Source organism: Lycorma delicatula, chromosome 1 (genome assembly GCF_047948215.1).
Source record: "Lycorma delicatula isolate Av1 chromosome 1, ASM4794821v1, whole genome shotgun sequence".
Classification (NCBI taxonomy): domain Eukaryota; kingdom Metazoa; phylum Arthropoda; class Insecta; order Hemiptera; family Fulgoridae; genus Lycorma; species Lycorma delicatula.
Genome location: NC_134455.1, coordinates 371,797,563 through 371,825,046, shown reverse-complemented (window position 1 = coordinate 371,825,046; position 27,484 = coordinate 371,797,563). Strand labels below are relative to the sequence as shown.

The following is a 27,484-nucleotide window of genomic DNA, read 5'->3' as shown; positions in this document are numbered from 1 at the left end:
ATTAATTAATGAATTGTAACCTGTGCGAGCTGAGTGAACTGAATGATTCGAATGAATAATATTATAAAAATAATAGAATTAAATTTTTGTTACATAAAATAAATTTAAAAAAAAATCTGTTTAACAGATTTCTATGTAATAATAATGGGCTTCGCATAGGGGGATGAGTGTGAGGCTATTTTAGATGCAAACATTTCGTGCGAGGCTAGAGACCAGTCATCTGCAACAACTGGTAACAAACGGGGCGCTGTTTTGGAGGTGAAATGAGAATGAGGTGCTCTTATAATATTTCTGCAAATAATCGTCCGATTTTCAAAATTCAAATATGGTAGGTGCTACTATATAAAATCATGATGCAACCAAACCAAAACAAAAAGAGCTATGTTTTTCAGCAGTCGTGCTTTTTAATATTTATCTCGTCTTAAAAATAGGTATGGTTGTTGAACGAGTATGTTCAGATTATACAATAGCAGTGAGTAATGAATATAAAAGTGAATAAAAATACGTAAAATAAGCCCTGGATTCAATAACGTCAAGTATCTTGAAATAACCTGCTTAATAATAATTTTGTTCGTAAAGTTATATCATTACCTGTAGTTTTAAATATTATAATGTACAGTTTTATAATTTAAAATAACGAAGAAGCACGAAAACATACAAATTAATTTTAAATTAAAAAGTAACCATGCTCTTTTAATAAGAAATAAAAAATATTAACTTATGAAAACGAGAAAAAATGGTAACAATATTCGGGAATTTACCTGGAAATTAATAAAGCTTAAAATTGAGACCTTTTATCCCAGCGGTATATTTGATAATTATTCTCAAAAATAATTATCTTATCAAAACAATTTTTTTTTTTAGGAAAAAAGAGTAATAGGCCTAATTTATTAAACCAGTTTTAAAATTAGATTGAAATCTATCTTATGATTAGGTAATTTGTCTAAAAAGTAATTAAAAACACTTCAAATTAAAGTTTTTGCAACTTTTTTTGGTAGCCATCAATCGACTGGTTTAATGCTACTTTCCATTTTTTTTTAATGCTTTTCCATTTTTCCATTTTTAGTACTACATACTATATCCTCAATTATTTGTTTCATAATCTCCTAATTTTTTCCTTCACTACAGTCTTTATTTCTACATGTTCGTTTATTACTAAAATAAGTAATCCTGAATATCTTATTGCACGGCCCACCAACATAATTATTCTATAGATTATTTCACAAATTTGTTTCCTCTTCCTTTCTTTTTAAGATCTATTCACTTCAAATTTTTAAACGTTGCACCACATCTTATACTTCTCTACTCTTATTCTTTCTGTTCTTCTTAATGTCTGCTTTACTATTATAAAGGGTTACATTGCACATTAAAATTTTTCAAGGATTTCATTCAAATTGTACGATCTCTACATTTCATTGTTTATCTCTATCTGCTTTTGATGTTTTCATTACTTTGTCTATCTTTCGTAATTTTACTACTTAAATGTTCAAAATACTTGCGAAAGCTTATTTGAAGAGTTAAATGGGAAAACGATCATTGCATTTTTTGAACAAACACTATTTTTTGAAACACTTCAATGGAGAATTTTAATTCTTTTATTTGGCCAACTCTACAGATAAATTGATCGGTCTGTATATCAGACCGACCAATTTATTGAAATAAACACGCGGCATTGATTGCGTACTAATTTAATTTTAACATAAAACAGACACTAAATGGTAATGATAATTATTTCGACTAATATTTTTCAGAGAGAACAAATTTTGTTCAACATTGGCTGTGATATGAGAAGTAAGAGACATAAGGCATAACAAGCAGCGGTAGAGGAGCACGCGTTGTCGGCGTCGTTCATTGAGCGCGCCGTGCCAGCTTTGCGACGCTCCCGAAACAGTCTTGCTCACTTGGCACCGGACATTGGGGTATCTGTGCATGGCCCATAACTTTCCCTTTCCAACGATATGAGTAATTTCTATTCCCCGCTGGCTTTTGAGCGGGCTAAGGCTGACATTGAAGTTTTATCCTTTTTTTATATGTTTACTTTAATTTTTATACGTAAATATTATCCAAAATACACTTATTATTACTTAAATCGATTTATATCGACAAACTATAAACACAGGAATCACCGCGCTGTCACATCTAAGCAGTGAGCTACACTAAATGGAAATGAGCGAAAGCGTCAGTTTTGTCAGTTCCTACGGTGTGCCGCCTACCCGCTCGCCACTGACGCAAATTTAAGTCGTATCGGTAAGCTGACCGTGTAAGTTATAAAATGACACCGCATTTACGTTTCTGAAACTAATAGTTAGGATTTTATTAAGGTAGGACGATATAGACCTTTTCATTACTCTACAAATTTCTTTTCTGGTTCCCGTATGTTTCAGTGTGATTTTAAAGACGGTTTAACGTCAAAAAGATAAGTGCAACGGTTCTAGTGTGTATAAAATGACTTGCATAGTATATACACTGGCCAAACAGTTAATTTTAATAATAGGTACAAACCTCATATAATTGCTATATGATTAAACCAGACAGAAAAAGAAAATTATGCACGTAATATTTTGAACATGGTACTTAATAATGCAATAAATATAAATAATGCACGGGACATAATGGAATTTATAAAACAAGGAAGATAATAAAAGTAATAATACGAATGCGTGGGAAAGTTAATAATATATATAATTTAAAAAATCTGATGTGGTCATGATTTGACTTCCTTGTACGTCTATTAAATTACATATACACATTTATGCTACAATTCATTTGAAAGTGAGATACGATCCTCCCATTCTTTAATAAAAAGGTGGGCAGTTCTACAATTGCTAAAATATACAATTATTAATTCAACAATCTTAACTAATATATTAGGTTAGAGTAAAAGTCACTAGATTATTCTTTAAATAAATGGTTTGCTAAATAATTCAATAATAAAAACTGATTATTCTACACCATAAGGCCAAAATTAATATTTTTAACCAGTATACAGGAATTTTTAACCACTAAACGGAATAGTTTAATTATTATTAACAAAATTCATACTACACACCAGAAATCTTGAAAAAAAAATTATCGACAATCGCTTAAAATAAAATATATTTTTAACTGAATTCAAAAATATACTTATTTTTTTTCAAATAAAAAAAATTGTTATAAGAATTTAAGAAAATCCAAAAATAATACGTTTCGTAATTATAATTTCCAATTAATATTAGCCCATCAGATGTTTCGCTAAATCTATTATTTTTTTTTTTACTTTAATTTTATTTCACTAATAATTTTTTATTTATTATCAATGAAATATTATTTATTGTAAAACGTTTTTTACAATCACGGGTTAATATAATTATTAAATCAATATATTTAACTTAAAAAAAAAAAAAACAAAAAGAAATGAAGTCTAATTTGAATCTGCCTTCCCTTAAAAATCTTCAAATATTCATTAATTAAAATTCTAATATTAATTTCGATTGCATGAATATAGGAAGGAAGGAAGCTGCAAAACTAGATGCTATTATAACAACAGTTACCGGCTATTCGTTTTTGAGTTATGCAAGATACATACGTACACACATAATACGTACGTGTACAGCAGACGCGACTGTCAGTCAGTCAAAATGGATATTTCCGTTAAAATCCGAAAACTAAAATGTTTCACAATACTTTTCCATTACTTCGACTTCGTATCGTAAAAAATAACGGTTCAAAAGTGATAAAAATAATTTAACTTTGAATCTGAACATGTTCTGCTAATAAAATTTTAATAAATCAGTTCAAACCTATAACAGAATGGATAACACCGGAATTTTGCAAATTAACAACTCCACCCGGATGGTTTAGCGGTATACTCGACATCCCAGCAAATCACGCCGAATTTAAAGTCTAGGTGTCAAGAACGTTAAATTTCGCCGCCCGCAACGATTCTTAATAATAGAAGGGCAAATGGTGACAAAGTTTAAATACATTAAAACGGGACAGCGCGAACGCAGTCCCGACTCTCAAAAATTACGCGCCCGAGATATCCACATTTGGGATATTCGCAGGGGTCAACCAATCCGAAGTGCAATGGACCAGCCTCACCCTGGAGAAACCGCCTTCATGATCACGGTAACCTCCACGCCAGGTAAGTATGATTGTAATAGTATATTAACAATAGCCCCTATAAAATTCAACTACCCCACCATCGAGAAGTTACAGCATTATCGTGTAAAAATTGTAATTTAAACCAACTAAAACGTTCAATTAGAATTAATTATATATAAACAAAATAATAATAGAGTAATAATAAAGTAATAGCAACTTTTTACAACATTTAAACTAATATGTTGTCAAATCTAATAAAATATATTGGCTAGTGGCATTTAGTTCTACTGCATACCGCTAGGGTATGTACTAATAACAGTACAACAGTAAGATTCTTTTTTAATGCTGCAATATGTCTGAAATAGGGATTGTATTTTTTATATTAGACTTGAAGATAAAATAGACAACTAAATGTGTATCACATTTTATTAAGACTACAATATAATTTTTAAAAAACTACTTAATTTTTTTATGAATAACTATTTGACGTTCATATGATAAAAAAAATTATTGTTAAAGAAAGATTTCTAATTATTTTTAAAAACTGGAAGGCTTTTAGATGTTAATCAACTATCATTATTCAACAAAGCAGTCGAGCATCATTCTTTATTATACTCGTAGTTTCTCATTTTTCTATTAGCTTACTCTGCACACCGAAGTTATGGATATTAGTTACTGGCTTTACTAATCAATTTGTAAATTCCCAATCATTAAACAGATTTGTAATTTTTTTAAATATTTTTTTCGTTGTCGTAACATAGAGAGCACTAATTTATTACTTTATTTTCAAATGATTGGTAAATTCCTTTATGTATGATATCCAACTTTTTCTGGTTGTTTTATTCATCTGATAATTGTATTACTTGATTTTGTACAAAAGTGGCGTACTGAGAGAAAATGTTGATAGAAACATTAGTACCTAAGACATAGTAAACCAATCGTTGAAACCATTATTATTCCTTAATTATCTGATAATGATTAAAAATTACTTTTAACCTCGTTAATGCCAGGTTAATAATCTCACTTACAGAAATATTTAAAAAAAATTAAGTTTATAGTAGAAATAGAGAGGAAATTGAATGTATAAATCTTTATTTCCCTTGTACAGAATATGACATAAAAAAGAATTAAGAATATATAGTTATCAAACATACCTGCAAATGATAACCTGTGCGCAGGTATGATCCACTTTATATAATATTTCTAAAACGGGAATTTAAAAATTAAAACTACTTTTTAAAAATTAGTTCTTATAAACAAACTCTTAATTGTTAAAGATTGAGATCAATAAAAATTTTAATTTATTGTCTTAGAAAAAGGAGGAAAGATTTAAAAAAAATGAATATAATACTATAACAAAACATCCTTCCACCAACATTAGCAGAAGTAATGATAGCTCTGAAGCAAATGAAAAACAACAAAGCAAGTGGAGAAAATTTCCTGACTGCAGAATTATGGAAGAACGCGTCAGAAAAAGTACACACAAATCTCCATAAAGAAATGGTAAAAATATGGCACAAGGAGGAATTTCCGGAAGAATGGAAAACCGCAATAATCCACCCTCTACATAAAAAAGGTGATAAAACCAACCCTGATAACTATAGGGGAATTTCCTTACTAGATTGCACTTACAAAATTCTATCACGAATAATTTACAACAGAATCAAAGACCAACTGGAACAAGAACTAGGGGAATACCAAGGGGGATTTCGACCATGGCGAGGATGCCCAGAACAAATTCTAAATTTAAAATTAATTATAAGGTATCATAAACTAAGGAATAAACAACTGGTAGTGTCTTTTATTGATTTCAAGAAAGCATATGATTGTGTACTTCGAGAATCCCTGCTAAAAATCCTGAGAAATTTAGGGCTTCACCCAAAACTAGTCAAAATCATCGGACTAACACTAACGGATACCAAATTCAAGGTTAAATTCAGGGGAGAAATATCTGATCCATTCGACATCAAAACAGGACTGAGACAAGGAGATGGACTGTCTCCGCTTTTATACAACTGTGCCCTTGAATTTATAATACGGGATTGGAAAAAATTAAATAAAGATAACGTTAAAATAGGAAAAGATATCTCAATAAATTGGCTAGGCTTTGCGGACTATTTAGCCCTACTAGCCCAAACTATAGAATTGGCTAGATACCAACTGTCAGCACTGGAAGAGATTGCAGGAAAAAATAGTTTAAAAATGTCATACGAAAAAATCAAAATTATGGTGAGAGACCCACTATGCATAAGCGAAGTAAAGATAAACAATAATGATATAGAACTATTAGAAAACTTTAAATATTAGTGGGAAAACATCACACACAACCTCCAAGGAAATCCGAACTGGAATGAAATAATAAATAAGCTCATCAAAGCCACAAAAACACAAAACATCTGTAATAAAAAATGCATGTCCATAAACACAAAAATAAGACATTATAACCCAGTTATCCAACCAGAAATACTTTACAGATGCGAAACCATGTTTGGACCGTACCGGACAAGCTTTATCGACAAACTGGAACAGATTGAAAGACAGTTTCTACGACGATACATCGGGAAAAACATTAAAAAAGACGGGATTTCGAGAATTATTCCAAACGAAGAGATTTACAAAACGATCATCCCGATAACTAATAAATTTAGAAAGAAGAGAATTTCCTTTCTACGACATATTTTCAGAATGGAAAAGACCAGACTTATCAGACGGATAATCAAACTTTTCTGGAACAAGAAAAACAGACCGAACTGGTTAAACGAAGTACAGAAAGACATGGAGGAAATTAGACATACCTCATGAAAACCTAAAAACGAAAACCGGAAACTATGAGAAATTAAAAAATAAAGAAAGAAAATTCCTATCAAAACCCAAGAAAACAATAAGCCGGGTGTACTCTGAACAAGAAAGGGCAAGAAGATCTGAAATCTTTAGAAATTACTGGAAAAAAGGAAAAGCTGAAAAACAACAAATCAACAAGAAAAGAAAGAACTTGCCAAAAAAAATGAACTATAGTAATCCATTATGGTCTTAAAAGTGAAAAAAAAAAAAAATGCTATAACAAATGAACACTTCTAACCATGAATTAAAATTCAGCATTCTAGATTTACTAATATCAAGAAGGTACAAGAATACGAAGATGATATAAATAATATTTATATTGTACAGTTTTATAATATATTGTATAAATTGGAGTAAAATTAATAATGTTAAATAGTTAATACTACTTTGTAATAATAAAAAATAATGCTAATTAATTAATCTTAGTTTTAATATTGACTAATTATAATTACAAATTTATCCTTAATAAGTTTGTCTTTCTTAGTTTGAATTAGCTCCGTTATAGGATTTTATATAACAAACCTAAACGTATTAAGATTGGATTAGAACAGTGACGACTCGCGTACAGGCTCTGTGGAACTGCAGCTCCCCCTATTTCCACAACATTATCGATAACTTTTAATATATTGAGTCCTTTTTTCTTTAATTCTTTCTTTATACTTGTACAATATATAATAATCCTTAAGCTTAATGTCAGTAGCCATTCCCCAGTTTATGAAAGAGATACAAAAATCTTTGTATGGAATTGTGCATTTACAGTTCCAGCGGCGTGGTGTTTGGCTGTTGTGCGCATGCGCACATAGGAAGTTGCACACGAGGCTGTGAGGGATAGAGAGCACTCTTGCTCCCGCAATGCCAACCCTGTCGTGCTGGTGGAAGGTAGTTTTTTCTTTACTCCGCAAGAATTGTGGTTAAAAACCTTGTACTATATTCTTGAATGTGATAAAGTGTAGAATTATATTATTATTCTGCTTTAGTACAGGCAATTTGTCATCAAAGTAGGCTGTATTTGAAAATCCTTATCTACCGATTGATCTTTTGTCCATGCGTTAGGGGTGATGAGGGAAGCTTAACTCCAGATTTTTAACATCCCCCTCTCATAGATTTTGAAAAATTCGAAATACTCAAAAAGTTTTTGAATGTGTTTTTCTCTGAATCTGTGCATTTTAGAGAAAAGTTTTTCAAATAAAAAATGTAGAGGACATTCTCCTCTACAATTAATGTCGTTGAAGTTATGCCGTATAATTTGAAATTGAAATACTAGGTGGCGCTGAAGTTGTAAAAAACGTTGTAAACGAGTAGACCGGTTTCGAACACGTGCCCAATTCACAACATTTTCACACTTTCACAAGCTACAGCTCCAAAACGGTAAGTCGTACAAGAAAATTGTTTAAATAAAAGTTGTCTGTTTTTTTGGGATTAACAACGTTTCCAAATGCAATACAGACGAAAAACAATTTATTCCGGTGAAATACCCGAAAAACACGTTTTTACAACTTCAGCTCCACCTAGTATTTCAATTTAAAATTATACGGCATAACTTTAAAGACATTAATTGTAGAGGAGAATGTCCTCTACATTTTTTGTTTGAAATCTTTTCTCTAAAACGTATAGATTCAGAGAAAAACGCATTTCAAAAACTTTTTGAGTTTTTCAAAAATCTATGGGAGGGGGATGCTAAAAATCTGGAGTTAAGCTTCCCTCATCACCCCTAACATATGGAAAAAACATCAATCGGTAGGTAAGGATTTTCAAATAAAAATACAAATTGACTGTACTACTACTAGCTATCCTATTTGATCAATTCGGTTTTTTTTATTTTACAGAAAACTTTAACCATAGTTGTAACAATTTAGGTTAAAGTAAATAAAAAATATTTGATTTAGTTCTTTCAGGATTTTATCAAGTTTCTGAATAAATTTTCTTTTTATACGTTTGCTTCCTTTTACGCAGTTTTAAAACAAAGGCTAAATATTTTCTGGAACAGCACCCCGATTAATTTTAATTACAAGCCACCACTAGATTAAAAAATTAACTAATAATATATCGTTTAGACAGGATGGCAAAAACATGTTAATAATACTGATTTGTACACATTATTTGTAATTATCCACCCATCTATTTCTTTAAGGAGTTTTTTGTTAACTCAGCTATACATAAATTTAACAGAAATAAGATTTATTAGTTTAGCAGAAATATACATGAAATGCAGACTGATAGGTCATTTCGAAGTATTATAAAGGTGATACTAGATGGCCTCAGATTATATATTGAATCACAGGTATTAAAGAGGTTTATATTTTTTGTTTTAATATATAAAACAATGCTTTTGACGTAGAACTCTCATTGTTAACATGTTAAATTCCCAGAATAGGTCAGCTATAGGGTAAAGTTTGGGCCTATTAAAGGCTGATTTTATTAAGTTTTTTTGAAGTACATACGCTTTATTAAAGTGCACGTTTATTGCCCCACCCCATGAACGTATTCCATAATGCAATATTTATTGGGCATATGCAAAATATACAAGTCCAGCGATACTGTTATTTTTTAGTTTACTAATTTGATGGAGTTAAGAATTAAGTGTTTAATTCTTTTGCACACATAATGTGCACGTCCAAGTTAAGATGAGGGTCTATCCAGACACCAAGATATTTTATTTTATATACTTTTTCTAGTTTGGAACACAGACGTGGAGTAAAAAATGACCTTTTGCAGTTCATTAAATGCAAGGTTAAACTATTAGCGAAAAATATTATATCACAGTTTCTTGTTTTTTTTTTTTTGATTTAGTAAACTATGTACACCAAGAATGAGAGAGGGGATAAGATTAATTTCTGTGTTAGGCCATATTCAGTAAAGTGCTTTATGCTAGAATTTTTGTCGATCGTAAGTACAGGGTATCCCATATAAAACGCAACCCAACCTTATATTGGTAGGTATTGAAATAATAAAAAGGCATGTGTAAATATAAATGTAATTTTTATTATTACCATCCATTACCTTACATTTAGAGTAAATGTTGGAAGTAGCCGCCATCTTCTTGAATACAAGCTTCAATTCTTTTTACAGCGTTTCTTGCAACTTTTTTCAAAGTTTGTGGCTGGATATTTAATACAGCTTGTTCAATATTGACTTTCAATTGTTCAAGTGTTCGTGGTTTGTTGCTGTAGGCTTTTTCTTTGAGGTAACCCCATAGAAAAAAATCCGCCGCAATCAAATCTGGAGATCTTGGTGGCCACAAGCCTCGACCGATAACACGATTACCAAAGAATTCCTCAACGAAATCAGAAGTTGAATCTGTGTAGTGCGATGTCGCACCGTCATGTTGTAGCCAGCAGTGTCTGTCTTCCACTTCCAAGAGTGCGATGAACTGAAATAAAATATCCTGATATCGTTCTGCATTAATGGTGTACTCGAAAAAAATAGGACCGATTATTTTATTCCGTGATATAGCGCACCATACGCCTTCTGCGGGTGTAATTCTTTTTCGCGATAAACGTGGGGAGTTTCAGCACTCCAAATTCTACTGTTTTGGCTGTTTACGTAGCCATCCAAATGAAACCGTGCTTCATCTGTGAAAAATAACGAATCCATAACATTAATTCCCTCACGCAGAAATCGATGTAACCATTGGCAATATTGTAGCCGTTTTTCTTTGTCGGGCTCAAGAAGTCGATGAACCGTTTGAATGCGATAAGGTCGTAATTGTAATTGTTTGGTCGCTCGATGAACAGTTGGTTTAGACAAATTAATTTCAGCAGACAAACGTCTGATCGATTTATTTGGCGAGGCGAGTAATCGGTCTTTGATTTCAGTGACTGTATCTGTATTCAACACTGACGCAGATCTTTTGTGTTCCTTGTTATTAACAGAACCAGTCTCTCTAAATTTTGCGACTAACCTTAATACTGATGTTTTGTTAAGAGCTGGTTTATCTGGGTACTTATGGCGAAACAAATCTTACTCTGCAACCGCTGATTTCGTACTGAAGTACGACTCGACAATGAAAACACGTTCATCTAGCGAAAACACCATCTTGTTTCTAGCAATACACTGAACGTTATGATAGCATTGTTGTTACTATCGGTAGTGTTCTACTGCGTCGCCGCGTTGTTCAGATGTTAGACGAGTCCATTTCAGTAACGAGTAGGGGAGTAAGCTTGACTTTTGAAATTTCATGGATGAGTGATTGATGGGTTGCGTTTTATAAGGGACACTCTGTATTTGCGATATCTTTTTTAGGTGACTTGTAAATAATTTATGAGGTAAGCCACGTAACGTTTTACGGAAATTTACTCCCAAATTATACGGAACAATTTCCCTAAAAATATCTACGATAGTTATTTCTATATATTATTATTTTAATAAGCTAAATAACACGGACGATTAGTTTTCCTAAATTTATCAAAATTTTATAAGAAACACCCTTTCAATTATTAACATACCCATTATACCAAGTTTTTTTATAATTAAACTGAATTAATCCCCCTATTATACAAGCTACCATACCAAATTTCCTAATAAAAAACTTCATATAACATAAAGGTAAGTAGTTATTCGTACATATAATTTTTTTCAAATAAGATTTTAGTATCTCTATATTCAGTAATATCCCAAAACTTCGTAAAACATAAAAATTTGAGAGTATAATTATTTTACTGGTAGCAGTAATTTTCTTCTGTTATCAGAAGCAGCCGACAAAGAAATCGGGAAGAAAAAATTTCTAACAGGTTGTTTTTTTTAAATTACTCAGCTTGTCCATGAAATTACTTCAATCCATTAAAAATACTATTAAGTTTTTTAATTTTTATTAAAATTTTTTAATTTTAGATTTATATTATCATTGGCTTGACTATACCGATATATTATTTCAAGAGTGTTTCAAACTGTATAGGTAGGAAACAACTCCTTATAAATGACACTATACCGGTATTATTTCAACGCTAATAAACGTTCTGGTATCTACTTTTTATCGTATTCTCTGTTAAAATGACAAGCAATCAAATTACAACCAATATTATAAACATTTGCTCTCTCATGTTTACTTGTGGAGTAAAAATTCTTACTTATAAACATAAATAGTCAACAAACAACAAACAAAAAAATTTACAAAATTGACAATAGTGGGAGGATAATGTGTTTGTGTAAATTAAGGCAGTCAATTTAACCTAATTTAAATCTATTTTCGTAATTTTTAAAGGATGTGTGAATTCAGTTTTTTAATGTTTTTCAAAATTTAAACTGTTTCAAATTAATTACTTCGGAGAGAGTGTACCAAATACAAAGAGTATTTAAAATATTGTTTATGTTTGAGTATTCCATAACTATATTACGCATGAAAAATAAATTTATATGTTTAAAAAATATATATTTTTAAGACAGATAAATATTTTTACCAGCAATAAATCTAAATCAATAAATACTGGTTGAATATTTATTTTTTTAATAATAAAGAAAAAATTGAATTTTTAAATAAAAGATATCAAATTTAAAAAAATAAATTATGTAGTTTAAGGACCTGAACTCTTTTTTGGGGTAGAGGAAACAATAGAATATTTATCCGTTTTATTGATGTTTTTACATACTCAAATTAATATGTTTCTGTTGTTTTTAAAAGTATGTCCAAGATTTAATAACAATCAAGCCGACTAGTTTCGATGATTTTTTTATGGGCTGAAATGGTTTATTTAATCAGTGACATTTTTTCACATTTAACATAATTTCCAGCAACATAAAAATACATTTACCCCAGTTTTCAATCAGCTTATTTATGCCTGCTACAAAGAAATTTTGTTTTGATGCCATTAACCTTCTTGCCACGTAACGTCTACTTGAGTGGACCAAACTAATGGAAATCTGATAGGACGAAGTCAGGACTGTGTAAGTAGTGAGGAAGTATTTCCCGATCCAATTTTTCGATGGTTTCTTTAGATACTTGAGCTGTGTGAAACCGAGTGATGTCTTGGCGCTGAGATCCATTTTCAAGCTCTTGCATTTTCGTCATGCTTATCGACGAAATGGATAAGCATATCACAGTAGTATGCGCTATTTATTGTTCACTGGAATTCTAGAATAGCTAAAAAAATCGGGCCTTTTGCATCCCAAAAGATTGTCATCATGATTTTTTCTGTTGGTGGTCGGGTTCGGAATTTTTTCTTTATAGGTGAGCTCGACTACATACTCCGCCTTTCTGATTCCAGTTCGTAATGGTGATTCCATGTCTCATCACAGGTTAGAATACTGTGGAAAAAGCGTCATATTTTTGGTGTTGCTTTGTTACAGCTCTGTGGATATGCGAAGTCTTTTCTCATTATGATGGTCTGTCAATTTTCTTGGAATTTACAAGATTAAAAGCGAATTGCATAAAAGATACTTAGTACTAAGTTTTATGGTACTTCAGCTTGTTGGTGACAACGTTATGAAGTGTACCGACACTTACTTGCAATCTTTCAGCTATAATATCAACTGTAATTCGTAGGTCTTCTTGGTTGAAAGAGTCTTACGAGTTTCAAGCGTTGGAGTTGAAACTTCACTTGGAAGTCCTGGACGGTGTTCGTCAGTCAGTGAAGTTCGAACGTCTTTAAATCTTTCTACCCACTTGTAAAAGTTTCTACGGTTCATATTCTTTGTCCATATTGTTTGATCATACGAAAATAGATGTTAACTGGTTTTCACCTTCGAAAAACCCAAAAAACGGATCACAGAATGCTGTTCAACTAATTCAAAAACTTCAAGAGGACTTCCCATCTTAAAATTATTTTGAAGTTATAGTCCAAAAACAATTTTATTCAAAAATCGGATCAAAAGTCATCATAAGGTAACCAATTTACTGTTCTGAAAGTATAATAACCCTCTTATCAACCATTTTCCCTCCACAGATATTTGAGTTAATTACTGAATGACCCTCGTAAACAAAAAAGTAAATTGATAACTATTACATTAGGGAACAAAATGAAATTTTTCTCGTACAAGAGGGAAAATATCTGATCTTAATAAAACTTCTCATGTTGAATTCAAATGTCTAATTAATTTTACTCTATTACTCAAGGTTTTTTTTGTGACATAAAGGTTAAATATGAAAAAGCAATTAAACGTTTATATAACATTACAACCCTACTCAGCTCATTTCATATGTGATGATTGTTATTTTTTCTTTCTATTTTTGCATCTGGAACTTTTCTCTTCAGCGTCCAAGTCCAATCAAAAAACATATTTACGATATGTTTTAGAGCTGTAAAGCCAGCTCTAATGACCTGGCTTTACATATTTTAAATATTTCTCTGAAAGTTTTTATCTAGAGGACCAAAAAAATTTCTTCCTTTATTTTAGCAATATTAATATCAGGAAATTTTTCCTTCAAACGGTGAAATCAAGCATTTTTTTTTAGCTATCGTCTTTTCAACGTTTTGGAAAAGATTTAATTTTATATGAAATAAATGTAAAAGAATCATTTCAGAGTTGGTTAGTGAGAGATGTACAACATCTTTCTGTCCAGACGTGTGATTCACATTTTGAGCGTTTCTTCTTAGTAAAATGATTTGTCTTGTATCTGCTGTCTCACTCGTACAAGAAACAACAAAATTTAGTATAGTCAGCTGGAAACTCATTGATGCCGTGACTTTAAATTCGATGTAGTGACTTTTAAATTCAAATTTAGTCCAACAATATTTTATATCATTTTTTTCCTGACAAAATTTTAATATTTTAGTGTTTCCTATATGTTAATTTCATAAACTTGCGGTAGGTACAGAAATTTTTCCCTCTTTGCCAAAATATAGCGACTTCAAACAAGTTTTCAAAGAATTAATGAACAGTCTCCAGTCTGTTTTTTGTATGTATGACCAATTACATCCGTTACAGCGCAAATGTTGTGCAGTACTCTATATAATTTTCTTTAGAGTAGAAATCTTGAAACGTTCCCAAAGAAACACCGCTTTAGTGTCGTTCTAAAGAAGGTTCCAGTCTTTCATAAAACAAGCTAAAAGCTTGAATATTTTTTGGACAATTTCAAATTCCCAATAATATTATTTAATTCATCTTGAGTTTTCTATCAGATGTGATTCACCGGAAGAGGTATTTGCTTCAAAAGTAGGATTACCTTGTTCCTCATTTTGAACTTCTCTAGCTTCCTCATATTTCGATTCTCTTCTACAATTACAGCGTTAGATTGGGGTACAAGTGAGATATATTGGTCTTGTAGCAGATGATAAACTTGCATTTACTACTTATTCCATTTTCTTTATAGCAAGCTATTACAAAGTAATAGTCTAATAAATTATTTTGTAATTCATGTTACGTCACGAGTGTGCCGAGAACCCCCCCTTAGCTCAGTTTCGCAAACTTTCAAACAAGTAAACAACAAGTAAGAGAGATCAGTTCATATTTTGATCTTCATTCAGAGCCAAAATTCACATCTAAATCCACCCTGACTACGTATTCTCTATGTACACAACAAAGTATCAGACACAGTGCATAATGATTGCTTTTGAATGCTGAAGAGAATTTTTCAGATACCGAATATAGAAGCAAAGTAATAAGCCTATATAATGGGTGAGATGAGTAGTGTAATGTATGTTTATAAATACAGATATTTCTTACATATAAATTTCTGATTTGGTAGGCTAACTTCTGGAACTTGCTAACAACAGAAATGAACTAGATATGTAAGAAAGTTAAAAGTCTACAAAAAAGTATTTAGGCTGAAATGCGTTGAAGATTACAGACTTGGATGTTTTTTTCTTGAATCTAAATTTACTTCGTATCATTAATTTAGTTTCCTTTTTTTGTTTTAGGCACACAACTAAGATTCGTTATTAGCACTCGGAAGTAATGATTCTACAAGAAATAAACTAATTCTAAAACAACATACGCTAAATACGACGGATATATAAATTAAATAACAGAAAAATAAAAATCAAATTAACAGACAAACCGCATAATAACAAAGGAAAAATAGGAAAAAGTAAAGCATAATATAAAATACTAAAAAAATCATATTATAATAGTTATTAAATAATCGAATACAGATGTACGGCTTTAAGAAACAACAAGATATTCGACAACATCCTCATATTATTTCCTAGAATACCTTGGATGTTAGCTCCTGATTTAGATTTCAGACGTAATGTCACATTACACACGCAGTTTACAAGGATGTGGTGTATCGTTAGTTGGCAGTGGCAGCGAACACAAATGGGTGCATAATAACCTTCTCTCGACGGTTATTCCTGATTGAAGAGCTCCATAGCAGCACAGTATCCTTGCTATATCGGAGTTTAATTTTCTACTGTAGCAGTCCAGTCACCTTGCCACTTTGCTAGAAAATTGTGTTTAACAGAATTAACAAAATCGGTAATCGGTAATAGTAACACGAGTGGTGAAAGACGGTTGACTAAATGCGTTTTTAGCAGTGGAATTCGTATATTCATTACCCGGGATTCCCACATGGCTAGAGATCCAGCAGAAACTTACTTATGTGTTACTGAACTCAGTGATTATATTATGAATTTCGGTCTAGAATACAAATCTTTTAATGCTTGGAGTGCACTACATGAATCGCTACAAATAAGGATGTGACGGTATTTTTGGTTAATGATATTCAAAGCCTTATTGATGGAGTACAGTTCAGCAGTGTAGACACTTGTAATACCAGGGCAGGCCGAACATATAGGTTCTGTTATTAACAACAAATGCGCATTCAACAATATCATTCTGTTTTGACCAATCTGTGTAAACTACTGCATCTTGGTTTGCCTTGGATAGATATTGGTAGAACGTTTTCTGAAGGTCGATTTGAGTTATCATTAGAAGACCAACGAAAAATTCTTTCATTTAATAAATTTTCGTATTCTTTCTAAAATTAATAAGAAATAAAATTTAGGGGAATGTACATTTGGTAATCTTGTAAGCTAATGTAAATAAGCCTACAAAAATGTGATATAAAATTTTCTCAAAAGTTTATAATAAATAACGGTATTTTAAGACTATATGATGTTAAGATTTTTTATTTTTATATATGAATGGTACTCATTCCTAGCTTATTGCTTGGAAAATGACTTAATTATTACAGGTGTGGCAATATAATTTATGCTAAAAATATGTATGTACGCTTTGTCTTTTTTTTTCTATAATTCTTCATGAATTAAAGTAAACATAATATATGTATTAGGTTAGTGTGTTTAATTTTTATTTATGATACACTCGTAAGTAAACACTAGTAATAACTCATATATGTACTTTAATCTTGTTTATAGGTCAGTACACACATGTTATTCTTTATTCCGTAAGTTAAGCTTATATTGTCAAAAGAAATAATGTTTTCCGTCGCTAATTTCTAAACCAGTTATGATAAATACGTGTATCTACATACGTAATATATATTTTTACATACGGTATACATTTAGATATATTTATAAAACTGCGAAATAACTAAGATATTACTTAATAACGGAAGAATTTGTAATACATTTATAGCGAATAAATAGTATGGAAATATTTAATGCTATACTTTTAGTAAAACAAAAAAATAATTCTTTTTAAAGTTTATAACATTTTAAGAAATAAGATAGCAAATCTAAAAGATAGGTAGTTGACCTGATTGATTGGAAGTCTTACATGGATTATTGTAAAATTACTAACATTTCTTTAAACTAATGGTATATAAATGGTCGACCTGAGACTGTACATGACTACACTTCACTTATACTCATCCTCTGAAGTAATACCTAACGGTGATTCCTGGAGGCTAAACAGAAAAAAAAATTATGCTATATAAAAATTTCATTGTTTAAAGAATTATTTTTTTTAAATTATCTAATTTTACTCTAAGAATATGTCCGAAACGCAGAGCATTTAGTGGGGGTAGCGAGGTTGTCCTGTTACGTTTGTTTGTTTAATTATTTATCTTCTACAGGTTGACACGCAACAAGTTAATTATAATACTGAAAAACACATTTTTATCGAATATTCCAAATTTTTATTCAAATTCGAATTCAGAATTTTCTGTGCGAAGGCCAGCGTGTTACTGCTTCACCAGATAGTTTGATGAGGTTGTAGAGTTGTTTAAACATTACATAAACCTTTCAGCTTAGTAAATTTTCATGCAATGTTCAGCTCGTAAAGCTCTTTGCAGCCTTTTAAAATGAAAAAAAATTCTCTTCAATATTAATAACTTTGTGTTTTTTTTATTTTATTTTTTTATGAAATAAGGCTGTGCAGTTACTAGTAAAAAAAATAATAAATGCTTTTGCATCATTTTAAAAAAAATTTCAAATTTTCAAATTTCTCTAACTACTTAAATGTATAATAATAAACATAGAAAAATTCTTTGTAATATAGATTCTATCCTTAAGGTTCACTATAAAAGTTTTTACATATATTTTGGTTTTGTCATTATAATCCTATTTTTGAAGTAACTACACAAATGTGCGTTCAGGAAAAATGTACTTTGAAAAAAATTTGAAAAATGAAGGAAAGTGTGCGCTAATATATGAAGTATCAGAAATAATTTTTAAAAAGAAATGGATGAAGAAAATGTATCAGATACATGAGAATGGGTAGATGGATAGAAGGATGGAGAAACAATTAATGAGAAGGAGGAAATGAAAAGGAGATGGGAAGAATGTATTGCAGATTTATATGCATTAGGAGAAAAGCCAAGAGAAATAGATAGCGTGGAAGAAGAGTGTAAAGTTCATGAAGATCAAAAAAGGTACAGATTATTAAAAGTTAAAATAAATGAGGCAATTAGAATGATGAGAAAAGAAAAAGAAAAGGGGATTTGATGAAGTACTAATTGAACTGTTCAAAGCACTTGGAGAGACAAGAGAATTGTTCTTACTAAAAATATGCAATGGAATACTTGAAGAAGAAAAATGGCCAGAGAATTTCTGGAATACAATAATGGAAATGCAATACAATACAATATAATCGGATACAATAACAGAATAGAAAAGAAATACAAAGAAGTATGAAGAACATAGAATGATTAGCTTAATATTGCATGCAGCTAAGGTACTTACTATTAAGGGTTCAAAATAAGAGGATATACAATAAATTGGATGGCAATATTGAGGAAGAATAATGTGGGTTTAGTAGAGGTGTTGGAACAAGGGATGTTATAGGGCTGCAATAGGTGAGAGATACATGAAAAGGAGGTGGAGAGTGTATGTTGCATTTGTTAACATAGAAAATGTGTTCATAGATTAAGATGGGATAAATTACTGCTGATTTTGGAAAAGAAGGGAGTTGGCTGGAAAGAGAAGCACCTAATTAAAGAGCTGTACCATAACAAGAAAATAAAAGTGAGAGTCGGCGACAAACTGACAGAAAGAATAGGGATTGGAAGGGGATGAAGCATGAATGCTGCATATTACCAACACTGTAGTATATATCCGGAAGAAATAATTAAATGCTGTCTGAATGGGAAAAGAGGAATAAAGATTGGTGGAAGAAGAGTAGAATGTATAAACTTATGTTTTGCTGATGAAATGGCGTTACTAGTGAAGAGTCGAAGTAAACTAAATGAAATGTTTGATGACTTAAATGAAGCTTGCAAAAGTAAGAGTATGAGGATAAACTAAAAGAAGACAAAATTTATGGTATTAGGCGGACAAGAGGAAAGGATTGTGATTAAGAGAGAAAATTAAGTTTTAAAGCAGGTGAAAAGATTTCAGTACTTGGGAGCTTTATAACTGATGACCTGACTTGAATAGTAGAAATTAAAAAAAGAATACCAAGAAGTAAGCAGGTATTTGATAAGAATGCAAGACTGCTGAGTAGAAAGTTTAACTTAGCGTTAAGGAAGAGATTTATGAAATGTTTAATTTGGAATGTGATGCTGTATGGATCTGAAATGTAAACGATGAGAAAAATAAAAAAAAATGAATTGAGGCTTTTGGGATGTGGGTGTGGCACAGAACACTAAATGTCAGATGTAAAGACCATGTAACAAATGAAGAAGTATTAAGGAGAATTGGAGAGATTATGAAAATGCTAAACGTGATGAATATAAGCAAAAGGAACTGGCTAGGAGATTGCATGAGAAGTAGAAGGTGTTTATTAGTGAGTGCAATAGAAGGCTTGGTGAATGGAAGGAAAGGAAGAGATTTCAAATGATGGATGGGATTATGGAAAAGGGAAAATATGAAAACAAAAAGGTTAGTAAAGGATAGAGCCAGGTGAAGAGCAGCATCCATGACAGGACCTCCCATAATGGTAGAACACTATGAATGAACACAAACATGTTTAAAAAAGTACACATTTTAAAAACAGTACATGAGAATATTTTAATGAACGATATTTATTATTTACCATTACCATATAGTAGTAGGCAACTACTGTCAGACATATAACTCTTTAAAATAGCAAAGTTCCCAAAAATAAAGAAATTCCATCCAAGTTTTCTAAGGAAAGATGAGGAGTCAAGTGATCTTCCGATTCCTCTTTCATTGAGTCGAATATATTTTTGCATTTGCATATCAAGTGCAGGTGATATTTGACTACACGTATATCTTTACTGATTTTAAATGTATAATACTGATCTAGATGTATAATGAATATCATTACTTTCAGAGAAATATAATATGATTGGTGCCTCTTGTGTCTCAATTTATTTACATGGGCCATAAAAAAAACTTTGGAATAGATAGTTTAAAGCAATAAATTAATGTATTCCTTTCTGTTTTGAAACTGCCTCAACTATTAAGGGAATAGAAAGTAAAAATAAAACTGTCTCTCTTCTAAATCTAATTTTCAAATATCATTTTTGAAACTATCTCAAACAGAACAGGATGTCGTTGACGATTCATGATTTTCTTATAAGTCATGACAAGCTCAAATTTAAAATTTCATAAACTTTAAAACATTTGAATAAACGTTTGAAACACCATTAATGAGTCAAAAGAGAATAATTAAAAAGAAAAATAAATAAAAGAATAATTAGGTTTCAGTGATAAGTGAAAAAATAAAAAAATAGTATTTTTGAAACAAAATTTCAAAAATATATATTATTAATTGTGATGTGAAAGAATATAATTTTCTTTTGTTTAGGTACACTTTTATGGCAGTTTAAAGATTAAAATGCAAAAATGGCACTCCCTCACTTGTTAATTCTTATTTAATTATTTCAGCCTAACGGGGTTTAAAGATATTTTTCTTTAAACTATCACGTGGTGCTATCAGGTTGTGGGCGATTTTTATTATTATTTAAAAATAAAGAAATAATACCTCTATTTCTCTTAAAATTAAATTTTTATATTTGTTTCTAATGTTTTGCTGTTCTAACCTATCGAATTAAGATAAAAAAATTCTAACAAAAAAGTTGTAATACTTTCTTAACATTGGTTGTTTACACTTATATAGGTAAAAAATAAGGATACTAGAAAAAAAAAGTTACGTAAAATTTCTTTTTTCGGGTGGGAGTAATTTATGATGAAATTTTATTTTAAAATGATCATTACATGTTTAATAAAAAAATAAATTTTTTTTAATTCAAAAAATTGGTATTGTTTTCCCCACCTGAAAAATCACCTTCCAAAGAAAATTTTTTGATTTTTCTACGTTTAATCTTTTAGATGGAAGAAACTAAAGAAAATTCCACGGAAAAATGTATAACCAATAAAAAGTTATGGTTTCATTTTTGGAAGTGAAGGGGAGTGAATTATGATAAAAATTTATTGTAATACTATTAATAAAAGTTTAAATAAACCAAAAAAGTTTTCAAAATTGAAAAAAATCAATATTTTATACTTTGATAGGTTCCTTCATCTACAATATTGCCCAAATGTATTTTTAGTAATTATCAGCACTACTAATTATCCCTAGAAAGACATTAGAAAAAGATCGGTTACAGAATACGCATTAAATAAAAAGATAGCGTTTTTTTATTTTTGGGGAAGTGAAATTTTGTGGAAATTTTTATTAAAAATGGTAAGATAAGCATAGACGCGAGTTTAATATAAAGTGGCAATGTTTGCAAAACACTGAGAAAATTTACCCAAAAAACTATTTACCCCATCCCCTGGAGATATTGACCCTCAAAGTTTTACCAAAAAATTACCCCATGTACACGAATCTGCACAAAATTTCATCAAAATCGGTTTGTCCAATTAAAAGTTACTAACCTTCAAACACACCAACATGCGTACGTACATATGTCCATTATCCTCAATGGTTTGGCTTTTTGGGGTCCTGGGTCATGAAACGTCAAGAAATTCAAAAAATTTCACATCCCAATTTTTACCGATTAATTTCCTTCTTGTAGCATAGTACTAAAGCTATGATACCAGGAAAGTAAAAATATCATAAGTATAATTAAAGAATTCATTTTTTAAATTCTGTGTTTTGGGAGACAAGATTTTCGTGTATATTATCGAGATGAAATAGTAGGTAAAACATTCCACACCCTTACCGAAATCGAACCCAAGACTAGATATTCTTAAAGCAAGCAGCTAATATCTACCATTATCGGAGAAAGTTTTGAAATGTTATCAAAACTAATAAACCCCTCCCGAACTATTAAAACAGGAGTTGTATAAATTTTTCTAACTTTATTTTTTTGAAATTATTGATCTGTTAATTTTTTTTTAGTATATTTTTGCAAATGAGGAATTTTAGTAATGGAGCTAATTTTCAACTTTTGTGATTATAATTTTCATCTGAGATGATTTAACAATATTTTAAAAGTCTAAAAATAACGTACCTTATAAAATTATTGAATTTATTTTGTTATTTAATTGTTTTAACCAATCATTTTACTTTTTTTTTTTGGTTTTTTAATGTGAAAATAAGTAAAAGTTTAATGACAATAATAATAATTTTCAATCTTATCTTATCTTAGAACTTAAATTTTATGTTCTTACAAAAAAAAAATGCTGAGAAATTTCATTGTATTTAATAAAATTATTATATGAAGGATTTTAATTAAATGCAGTTACAAACAATAGTTATACAGAGGTCGGCCACGATTACTACGTTTAAGTGCACTACAACATGAAACAGCAATAATAATTTACGAGTACAGCCCTAAATGTTGCTATGTTAAAACCATTTTACTTTTACATTTGAATATCTAAAATGTTGAAAGCACACGGATTTATCATTGTATAAGTTAATGTTTTTTTTATACTGTCAACCAATTCAAAAAATAAAAATATATTTTCACTGAACAATCATGATAAAATTGTATAAGCGAATATATAGTTATTAATTGTAAAAAATGAAATGACTGTTTTGCAATACTCATAACTTTTACTCACGTTATTATTACAAAAGTTATTATTAATTTTAAAAAGTTGGAGTTAATACCGTGCAGATTATTTAATGATTAATAATACTTTAAGACAAAATTATAATTTTTTGTTTTACGCAATCCTTCTTAGCCTTTCTTATTGGTATGAGAAATAGCAAAATGCAATTCATATTTTCTAAAATTAATTCTAAATATATATATATATATTTAGAATATATTTCTAAATTAATATATATATATATATATATATATATATATATATATATATTATACATATTACAGTCATAAGAAACGCTGAAAAGATTGTGTAAAGCAATAAATTATACCTGACAAAGTAGTTGAAATTGTTAAAAACACATGAAACGATTTTGCATAAAAATTTATATATTTATTAATTTGTTTGTTTTAAATGCACTTTCTACGTCTATGATAAAGATAAAATATATTTTCTTTCTGTATTATTCTCATTTATAAAAATAAAAAGCAAAATTTTGAACATTTTATAAGTTAAAGCAATAAATATTCAGATAATACATAACTTTTAGTTTAAGAGTGTGGATTTATTACGTTAAACGATATGATAAGGTTTTTACATTTTTTTATAACTCTAAAAATTGTATCAAATTTTAGGAAAAAAATTAAAACATTCTTTTTTGGTAACTGAAATAGTGAAAAGTATCAAAATTAAAAAAAATAATTTTTAAGATTTGGGAGGGTATGATTTTTAGGAATGTTTTCTCAAGAAAAAAATTAATGATATTACTTTTACATTAGGTAATAAACACGTAGGAGTAAGTACAACTCGTATTTACGGGTATATGCTCTCCATCCGATTAAAACAAGCGATACAATCAATTTTTCCAATCCATAAACAATCATATTAAATTTCAAGATTGTAAGTAAAACTGATCTTGAGACATAAAACATTAAGAGGTCAACGCACTTATGAAATACAGAATTTTAATACCAAAAGTTTTAGTAATTGTAAACTAAAAAACTGTTGTATCTTTTAAAGGTAAGAGATCAAAAACTTTCTTTATAAAATATTAAGTGCTGATGTTGCATTGTATTGATAATATAAGTATATTGCACCACACTTTCCTTTAAAAGGAAATCAATCAAATGGAAATTTACTAGCAGACTAGAAAGTACATGAACTATTAATATGAAATTTTAATGAATTTGATACTTTGGTAATCTGTTATAACCAGAAAGTAAACACAATCTGACCACACTGAAATGATACAGACTACATAAATAGGAGGGAAGTACACTTTGCACAGTTAAGCGAAGCAGAATGTGTTTGGTTTAACTAACTCAACAGCTACGAATTTTTTTTACATATCAAATTTCAAGCCATGTCTACAGCCAAGTAAATATTGTGTGCGTATAAAGAACTGTATTATATAAATATATTTTAATGAATTTTAATAAAAATATATTTATTCTTAATTTTATAAATTAATTACGTCTTTCGTAGATATTTGTCTGATTAGGATTACTATTTTTTTTTCTGTTTAGCCTTCGGAATCATCGTAAGGTTTTACTTCGGAGGATGAATGAGGATGATATGTAAGAATGTAAATGAAGTATCTTGTACAGTCTCAGGTCGACCATTTCTGAGATATGTGCTTAATTGAAACCCAACCATTAAAGAATACCGGTATCCACGATCTACTATTCAAATCCGTATAAAAGTAACTGCGTTTACTAGAATTTTATCCTTATAACTGTCGACTTCGAAAACAGCTGATGTAAGATAACCAGTGTAAAACTAGACATTAGTGATGGTGGATCTCACTCATTTCCCACTTCCAAAAAAAAATTTTGGAATACAATAATATGTCTCACTGTTATTTAATTTTTTTTTTTCAGCAAAAGTTATAAGTAATTATTCTTATTACTCGTCAACGTTTAGAATGCATAAACACAAAACGGGTAGTATTTCTACTTGGGTGAGAAAAGTAGTATTGTGGTAGTAATAATATTGTTTCGTGACAGGACTTCGTAGATAGCTTGAAGCCAGTGACCAGTCCAGCAATTCATCCCACTCTGAACGACAACTAAAGTTTCTAAACTTTGACGAGTAAAATATATATTTAAAAAAAATTAACTTACGTTTAATTAATCTCAACTAAAATAATGATTGGTATTCAGATTGTATGATGTATTCAGTATTGTAATAGTTGTTACAATCAAACATTATTTACAATATGAAAAATAAATATATAGATTTTTTACACTGTGATAACGAGAAATTTTGGTTTTCAAATTTCAATGGAAATATCCATTTTGACCATTCCTAAATCCATTTTGGTTAGTTTTGGCGTGACGTCTGTACGTACGTATGTATCTTTTTTTTAACTCTTCTTTTTTTAATTTAAATATATTGATTTATTAATAATTATTAACTTCTGATTGAAAAACAAATTTTTGCAATAAATAATAATTAAATAATAGCAATAAAAAAGAAAAAAATGGAAAAATATCAGAAGTTATTAATGAAATAAAATTTTATGTACTTTTTATTTAAAAAAAAATGTGTAGATGTACTTTAATAAGCGTACAAGGAAATCATGTGGTGGTCACGTCAATTTTTTTTATTAGAATTTAATATTCGCGTAAAAGAGAAAAAACAGTTTTGATAATATTGTTTACAGAAATTAATGGAATCGTAGATTAATAATTACTATAATTATTTAACATAAATAAACACTCATCAATAACATAGATAATTATTCACTATTAACAATCAAAAGATCATGTTTTAAGGTTAAGCGAATAATAAAAAAAATAATAATAATTCTGTTGACCTAAATTTAACATTGAAGATAATACAATTTCAACGGAACAACCAGTTTTTAAACGGTTAAATTATCTCGCTATAAAAAACCATTGGAATAATTAAGTACAATAAATCATTAAAAAAATTTTTATAAACTTAATCAGAATCAACATTAACTAGAACAACGTATGTACATATCAAGGTATGTACCTGTAGGCTAACATTACGTACATATAAGGCTAAAGTACCCTTGTCAAGTAACCTTTTCGGATGTAAGCACGTGATTACGAATGAAATCAAAATTACGTGATAAAAAGAAAATAAATAAATATATATATATATATAATCGTATTTATTTATAATAAATACTAATAGATGTAAAAGGGAGGTTGAACGAAATCTTGGAGTTAGTGGATCGGGTGAGGGATTAGTTACACAGTTTCTTAAGATCAAGTTCAACGAACGGTACTTGATAGATATTATTAAAGATTAAAAAAACTTGGAATTTATACTTACTTAATACATTGGTGTTGTGTTAAGTAACTTAATTGCACATAACAAATTTAAATATACTAATCATGTTAATCTTAACTAATAATTACTTAAATAACGATACACTTCTAGTACAACTGTCCCGTCACAAACATAGTTTATAAGAACAACGGTTCTTTAAGCCGATCTCCAAACATAACATACCTAACCAAAAAAAAAAAAACTTGCACATCAGCTGCAAGTTATTCTGCACGTTGTATCTATTCTTCAGTTAATAGTGGGGGAAATACAATTTCACATAGACAACTGGGACGGTGAAGAGTGGGGAATAACCTGTCCTGTCTACGATGTGACGTAAACTACATCGTACGAGACAGAAAGAAACGTTATTCAATGCCGTATAAAGTTTGACAGTTAATTCATTGTCATTTAATCTTCGTAAAATCATATTTTTTCTTTTATTAATAATAATTTATTTACTAATTCCATTATATTTAATTTAATAAGATTATAGTCGTAAAAATAAAAATTGTTATTTTATTTTTCAGTTTTTATTTCTATGATCATGATTGTCAGTAGTAAAAATTATGTAAATAAGTAATATTTATAAATAATCTATAAGTTTAAAAATAGTAATGAAAGTTAAACAAATGCAATTAAAACGTTTTGATTAATTCATATACTTCCGTTAAAATTCGAATGATAAATCGAATTAAATTTTTTATTAAATGCTTCAAACGGAAAGGATAAGATAAGAATAAGCCTTCTTATCAAAATAAGTAAAATTCAACTCTCGGTATATGTATTATAACAGGTTACCAAAATTGGTTCTGTGCTTATTAATTGTTCTGTGGTTATCGTGAAAGTAGTTTAATTTCGATACCGATGTCTGATATGAATGTTTGGAATTTGAAGACTAACAAAAACGATGTCATAGAGTTCCTGCAACTGTGTAGCATTATACCGGAAATCAGGACTTGGAGATTACTCCAAGTGCTTGAATATTTTAGACGCATGAATATTTTATGCGTCTT

The 27,484-nt window shown here is 29.7% G+C and overlaps 1 protein-coding gene and 1 non-coding gene across 2 annotated transcripts in view; both read right to left on the bottom strand.

Annotated features, from left to right (window-relative positions):
- The window catches only part of Chsy (Chondroitin sulfate synthase), a 404,851-nt gene extending 378,242 nt beyond the window's left edge, over nt 1-26,609 (bottom strand). The window contains exon 1 of the mRNA XM_075353683.1: nt 26,475-26,609. The gene's annotated coding sequence lies outside the window, so the exon portion shown is untranslated. The remainder of the gene's footprint in view (nt 1-26,474) is intronic.
- On the bottom strand, nt 3,970-4,131 carry LOC142318674 (U1 spliceosomal RNA). The gene has a single exon (XR_012755033.1). It is a non-coding gene; the product is annotated as a U1 spliceosomal RNA (small nuclear RNA).
- Nucleotides 26,610-27,484: the final 875 nt, after the last annotated feature.